We start from the raw sequence: 7,144 nt of genomic DNA, 5'->3' as shown, positions 1-7,144 counted from the left end.
AGGTTTGAAGAGGCTGTGTTCTGATGAGTGGAGTGTAGAGTGACGGTGGCCACGAGGCGACTGACGTGCCAGAGAGACACAGAGGTGAAGCTTTCTCCTTGGACTCCACTTTTCTGGACTGTCGCTGGAAGATGCCACCCACATTTAGTATGGGTATTCTCACTTCAAATAATGTGGTTCCAGAAATCCCCTTACAAGAGTGCCTATCAGCTTGTCTCTCAGTTTCTTCCAGTGCTAGTCAAGTTAACACCCTCATGAGTCCACCCCTTGCCAGCTTGATACCCCATAACATCTTCTGTCATGATCAATTTCCATATGAAAACAGCAACAAAGTCATACCGCTTCCCCACGTGATACAACTACCCCACATACAACCACACACACACACACACACACACACACACACACACACACACACACACACACACACGATTTCCCCTTCAGAATAGGTGGTAAAGTCTCTCAAGAAATGCGTAGTCTTTTAGTGTCCCAGAATTGAAATACAATAATATAGGTTTACAACACTCAACTCCTGATATTATCTTAATTGTTGTTACATTGCTTGATAAATACAGGAAAGAGAACTCAAGTGTCTGCTTACTCTGTGTGAATATATGACAAGCATAACCTTAACAGAACTTAATGTCAATTATAGCCCTCCTTTTTGGAACTGGTCACGTGGCCTTAGCTGGTATTTATAACTACCTTTTTTTACTGTCCATTCTGTATTTCCTCCACCCTCAGCAAGTACCTCAATGGGTCTTGGTTCTTTATCTGGAGAGGTGAGTGACCTCTACTTTCATTTGTAGAGGGCCTGGGCCATAAAAAAAAAAAAAAAAAGACCGTTCCATTGTTCTATCAGGCCAGCTGCTTCAAGATGGTGGGTACATGGCAAGACCAGTGAGTTCCATGAGCATGGGTCCACTGGGGCTCCTCTTTGGCTGTGAAGTGAGTTCTTTGGTCCAAAGCAATGTATGAGAGTGGAGAAGGCATTCTGTAAGTCCAGGGACAGTAGTTAGCATAGAAGTGCTCCAAGCAGGAACAGCAATCCATAGCCAGAGCAAGTATCTATTCCAGTGAGGAGAAAGTGTTGCCCTTTCCTGACAAAAGTGGCCTAATGTAATCCAGCTGTTACCAGATCACTGGATGCTCACTCTGGGGGATGATGCCCTGTCAGCTGCTCAGTCTTTAGCCGGGCTCAGCTGTAGCCAGGTCAGCCTTGGTGAGAGGAAGTTATGGGAGACCATGCAGAACCTCCATGCCTGCCACCATGGCCATTTTGATGATCCCTGAGCTCACCGGGCAATGACAGGGATGGCCAGGGAAAGAGGTTGATACTGGCAGTAAGATGGCTCATCCTGTCCACATGGTTACTGACTCTTCCTCTGCTGAAATCACCCTCTAAGCAGAATTCACGTGGGACACAAGCATCTCCATGTCCTTTACACATTTGTAGAGATCTATCCTCCCCAAAATCGGTTCCAAAGAACCATGTGGTCAGGCTCGTCACAGCAATGGCCCCACTTCTCAGCGCCAATTTTCTGTATTCGTTCCTTTTCCTGTTGCTGTGATAAAACACAAAAGCAATTCCAGGGGGAGCTTATTCTGGCTCACAGTTAAAGGTACAGCCAACCATGGCGAGGAAGTCAAGGCAGGCGGGAGCTTGAAGCATCTGGAAGCATCTGGGGAAATCATGTGCCTTGAACTCACAATCTTCTGGTCTCTGCCATCTAGAGGGCTGACATCACAGACCAGCCTGGCCCAGTCCAAATGGAAGCTAATGTCTGCCCCCAATTCCTTCTTCCTATGGCTCCTATACCACACGTAAGAAGATCGACGCACATTTATAGCAACCCCTCCACAGCATGGGGGATATCACAGGGCAGGGGGTGGAGTGTTCTAGAGTGCTGTCTGGCAGGTACGGCGTGGTCCTTGTACTTTTGAACTCCCAGCAAATGTGATCACCTGCACAAAATCAGGCTATCATTCCACCGTGGAGCCAAGAGGGGTTGGTTATGAAGCCGCACTCCTCCTTGAGGAATTACTAATCAACTAATAAAATAAATCAATTAATAAAGGTTCATTCTTGAGACTGGTTGATGTCTCTGGTCATCTCTTTCTTTAGCTTAAAAAAATATTGTGTGTATGTGTCTGCGTGTGTGCACATGGGTGTGCAGGCATGTACGTGACACACTGCGTGTGTGGAGGTAAGAGGACACTTTGGGAGTCAGTTCCCTTCCTCCGCCACCGACATTGAGCCCGGGACTTCGGTCATCACCAGTCTTGAACTGCAAGCCCCTTTACCCACTGAGCCATCTTGTCAGCCCTCTTTTTCTTGTAATGTATGTTTTAAAAGAATGAGGTAGAGTGTGTGTGCATGTACCTATACAGTTGTGAAGGCAATACTGACTCCATCTTAGAGAAGGGCCCCCATCTCAGACCACCTGCTGTACTCAGTTCCAGGAAGGACCTCAGGAATGTGCCAGAACAACTCTAACAGATACAGAGCAGTACGCTCCTGCAGACATTCTGTCTGCGGTTTATGGCCCTTGGAGATATCTAGATAATCCTGCTGAGCAGCCCGGATAATCCTGCTCAGCAAGTTGTGGTTCCCCGCCAAAAGTCCAGTTCAATAGCTTCAAATGTGGTTTCACCCCAAAAGTCTAGATCAATAGTTAAAAAAAAATCACTTTGCCCCATATCCCTTCTACCCAATCCCAAATTGCCAAAGCATGTAATTCCCGGCTTTCGGGTTTTCCCTATAAAAACTCTCTACCCCTGGGCTCGCGGCCGCTGCTGCTGCTGCTGCTGCTGCTGCTGCATCTCCCTCCACCTGCCGGGCAGTGGCCCAGGTTCGAACCTGACAACAAAAGGACCCTTATGTGCTTGCATTGGAAACCGGCTCCTTGGTGGTCTCTGGGGGTTTTGAGAAACGGGTATAACACAGTCAGCCCTGCATTTTTATTTACTCATACCCTATTTGGTCCAAATGGAATTGTGAATGGTTGGTCATTTCACAGTAACTGGGTCTTTGATCCACCCTGAGTTCATAGAACACCTCTGAGGAGGCCCTTAGCTAAATTTTTCAGGCTTTAGAAGATAAATGAGAGGAAAGAGAAAGGATGGGCTGGGTGTGCCCCAGAAAAAGGCTTGACTTGGGGCAATCAGAAACAGTAAAGACTGGACAACAGGCAGGTGTGGTGGGGAGGGGTGCTGGAGTGGAATGGGTGTAACTGATGGAAAAAGAAGTGGGGGAGGGGCATGAGACGGGGGAGGGGAGGTGGGGAAGCTACAGAGGTCCCTAGAGTAGGAGGAAGTTGAGCCTGGTGGTGCAGACCTTTAATTCCAACACTCCAGAGGTCGAGGCAGGCTGATCTCTGTGAGTTCAAGACTACCCTGGTGTCTGGTGTACACAGAGTTCCAGGACAGTTAGAGCTATGTAGTGAAAACCTGTCTCAAAAAGTGGGGGGTGGGGGGAGCGGGCGGGGGTTACCCTGGTCAGCAGAGTGAGTTCCAGGACAGCCCAGGCTACACAGAAAAACTCTGTCTCAGGGGAAAAAAAAAAAAAAAAACAGCAACAAAAAGAAAGGAAAACAACTCTGCCCCCAAGAACTCTCTCCCCCAAATTTTCCAGGTGGTAATGGCCCACGCCGGAGGTAGAGGCAGGAGGATCTCTGTGAGTTCAAGGCCAGCCTGGTCTACAGAGTGAGTTTCAGGACAACCAGAGCTACACAGAGAAACCCTGTCTCGAAAAATGAAAAAAAAAAAAAAAAAAAGTGAGTAAGATGAATAATACATCGAGTTATTGGGTTTTGGGGCGCCTGCCCCTCACAACCAGCTGCTCCCTCATGCATGTACTTCTGGAGGGTGGCTGCTCTGTGGAGTTGAGGCTGGGGTCACATTCCAGGGCTCACCTGCAGCTGAACCCAAAGCTCCGACGCCTCCGCCCTCCCCCAAGATCCAGCCCCATCCACCCTCGCACTCCCGCACCCGCTCCTGCTCTTGTCTCTGGAGGCTTAGCTGCTCCTTTTTATAGCTCACGCTCACCCTAAAGTTAGCCAGGAATGCAGAGGCCGTCGTCCCAGGCACTCCCTCTACTCCAGTTACCAGAAGGTCGCAGTTATGGGAGGCCACAGTGCCAGGGGGCCTGCCCCAAACTCTGACCACACAAGTCACTCGAAGCAACACAGACACTTTGATCCCCTGTATGTTCTTCAGATATAAAAAAGCCCAGAACGTGCATTTTCCGAAGCGCTGGAGGCACCCACCTGACTCCTCCGAAAGCCCTAGAAAAGCCGTCCCTTGTTGCAGAGGGTCATCTGGGTCGTTAAAAAAACGAAAGCCTGCCACTTCCAACCGCCAGCTTGGTTTTCATTTTTCATTTTTCTTTTCGCCTTTGGGGTTGGGGAACGTGCAGCTCAGAGGACAACCCGTGGGAGACGGTTCTCTGCACCCACCGCGGGTTAATAAAGCTTTGTCTCTCACTCTGGAGTTCTCCGTGCAACTGCGCGCGTGGTGGGGTCGGGGACGAGGGGTGGGGGGCTGGCACTGTGGCTCCACTGCAGCATTTCCCACATGCCCGCCAGCCTCCTTCATCTGCCGTGGCCAGGGTCCAGCCCTCCCAGGTGTCCAAGGCAGTGACAGGGGCTACTTTTTGTTTGCTTTTTGAGACAGGGTTTCTCTGCCTAGCCCTGGCTGTCCTGGAACTCACTCTGTAGACCAGGCTGGCCTCGGACTCATAGCAACCCACCTGCCTCTGCCTCCCAAATGCTGGGATTTAAGGCGTGCGCCACCACCTGGCTCGGAAGGTGGCTTGCGCCTCTTACACATCTTTCTCCTCAGCCCTTGCTGCCCTGCAGTCCAGCACCTTGCCCACCACCCCATCAGTCCCTGCCCCTCCTTCGCATCTACCCCTTTCTACATTATCCCAGGTCATATCTCCTGGGGCCTCCCAATTTCACTGCCAGGGCTGGGAAACGATGCACACAGATGTCAATTAGGCTACTCTTAAGTCTTGACCTCTCCACGGTCTGGTAGGTTTCGGGGCAAAGCAATACTGTCTCTAGAAGGTTCCTCACTTATGCATTTTTCTCTTTAAAAGATTTCTTTTATTATTTTCAAGTATGTGGGTGTGTGCATTGTGTGTGTGTGTGGGGGGGGGTTGGGGAGCAATATGCACACGTGCATGCCGACTGAGGCCAGAGGCATGGCGTCCCCTGGAGCTGCAGTTATAAGCAGCTTTGAGTCACCAATGTGGGTGCTGGGAACCAAACGCTTCTGCAGGAGCCCAATGCAATCTTAACTCCAGTTCTGGGGGAATCCAACGCCCTCTTCTGGTCTCCACAGGTCCTGCAATGTATGTGGTGCATATACATTCAGACACCAGTCATATATATATATATATATGACACATATATGACATATATATACATATATGACATATGTATATGTACATATGTATATGCATGCATATATGTATATATGTATGTATACATATACACATACATATATACATATATACATACATATATGACATATATGTGACATATATGACACACACATATATACATATATATCATATATGTATATATACACATACGGCATATGTATATATGTGTATATATATACACATATATACATATACACACACACACACATATATATATATATACATAAAAAACTGAATAAATAAACAATATTTTAAAATTACAGTCTCCCTTAGGCCTATTTCCCTCCCAGTTATTTCCTCTTAAAGGCCAAATTCCTCCAAAACAATGATCATAGTTTTTGCCAACTTCTGAGCATCTTCTACCTTCAATTAAGCCAAATGCTACTTCCTTCCTCCCCCCGCTTCACAGGAAACACGCTGGCCCGAGGGTCCCTGTGACATCTGGAGGGGTTACCCGAGTGGACTCTTCTCAGTGTGTTACCTTCCTTAACACCGCTGCAATGTTTGAAGTGGCCCAAAGCTGTCCCCTTACAGCCGGCTCCCCTAGAGAGAAGACACTGTCCTCTCCTGGCTGGTGGCGCCATCTGCTGGTATTCCTGGTGTTATACTCGACTTGTTTTCTCTCTATTCCTCTCCCTGGGGTCTTTAGCTCCTCCAAGGCTGGCATCCCGGCCAGGTGGGTGAAGAGATAGTCAAGTCATCTAGACAAATAGCAACCCCTACGTCTTTGCTCTACTGTGTGAAAAACCCCACACTGAAGTCAGCATGATGACACCCACAGACTTCCGGGAGAAGCAAACAAAAATTTTCCTCCATGCAAATCTCCACAACCCAAGGCCCTGAGGACACCAGTGTCGAGGAATTCCTCTCGATGCTGGGCTAGCTCACTGAAACATGAGTAACATGCCTGCGGCTGACATAGTACTTACTCTGCATGCTTTCTCCCCAGTACTGGGGAATCAGGGATGGATGTCCACTTTCAACACTATAATTCAAGACAGTGAGACAAGTTCTATCCACTCCAATAAGGCGGGGAAGGGATGGATCTCTGTTTGCAGTTGACATGATTATGTAGAAAATCCCAAGGAATTTATTTCTAAAAACAAATAAATCTAGAATAATGGGGTGAGGCCCACTGACACCTGGTGTATGACTTCTGATCTCTGGGGCTGTGAGAGGACAAACTTCTTCTGTTTGTTTGTTTATTTATTTTAGAGGACAGATATCACTAAATCGCAGCAGTCTTGGCCACTGGCTCCCTGGGAGCCAGTTTTCCATTCTGGCCTCAGCACTTTATAAAATGTATTTATTTATGTATTTTTGGTAATGTATGAGTGCTCTGTCTGCATGTACACCTACTGACCAGAAGGGGGCATCAGATCCCATTATAGATGGCTGTGAGCCACCATGCACCATGCGGTTGCTGGGAATTGAACTCAGGACCCCTGGAGGCACAGTCAATGTTCTTAACCACTGAACCATCCCTCCAGCCTGTGGCCTCAGCACTTCTAAAAGTTATCACTACACCACTATGTTTTCACCTGCACATTGCAGGAACCCCAACCAGATGTCAGACAAATAGAAGTTTGATTCTTTGTCATCGCGAGTTGATAACTCTGGCTCGGCTGCACAGAGATTTCTTGGGACCCAGGCCGCTTGCTTCCACCTCTGCTCTGTCGGGCTCAACAATGCTGC

The sequence above is a fragment of the Peromyscus maniculatus genome, chromosome 12 (genome assembly GCF_049852395.1).
Source record: "Peromyscus maniculatus bairdii isolate BWxNUB_F1_BW_parent chromosome 12, HU_Pman_BW_mat_3.1, whole genome shotgun sequence".
Taxonomy (NCBI): Eukaryota; Metazoa; Chordata; class Mammalia; order Rodentia; family Cricetidae; genus Peromyscus; species Peromyscus maniculatus.
Note: the sequence above shows the minus strand (reverse complement) of the source record.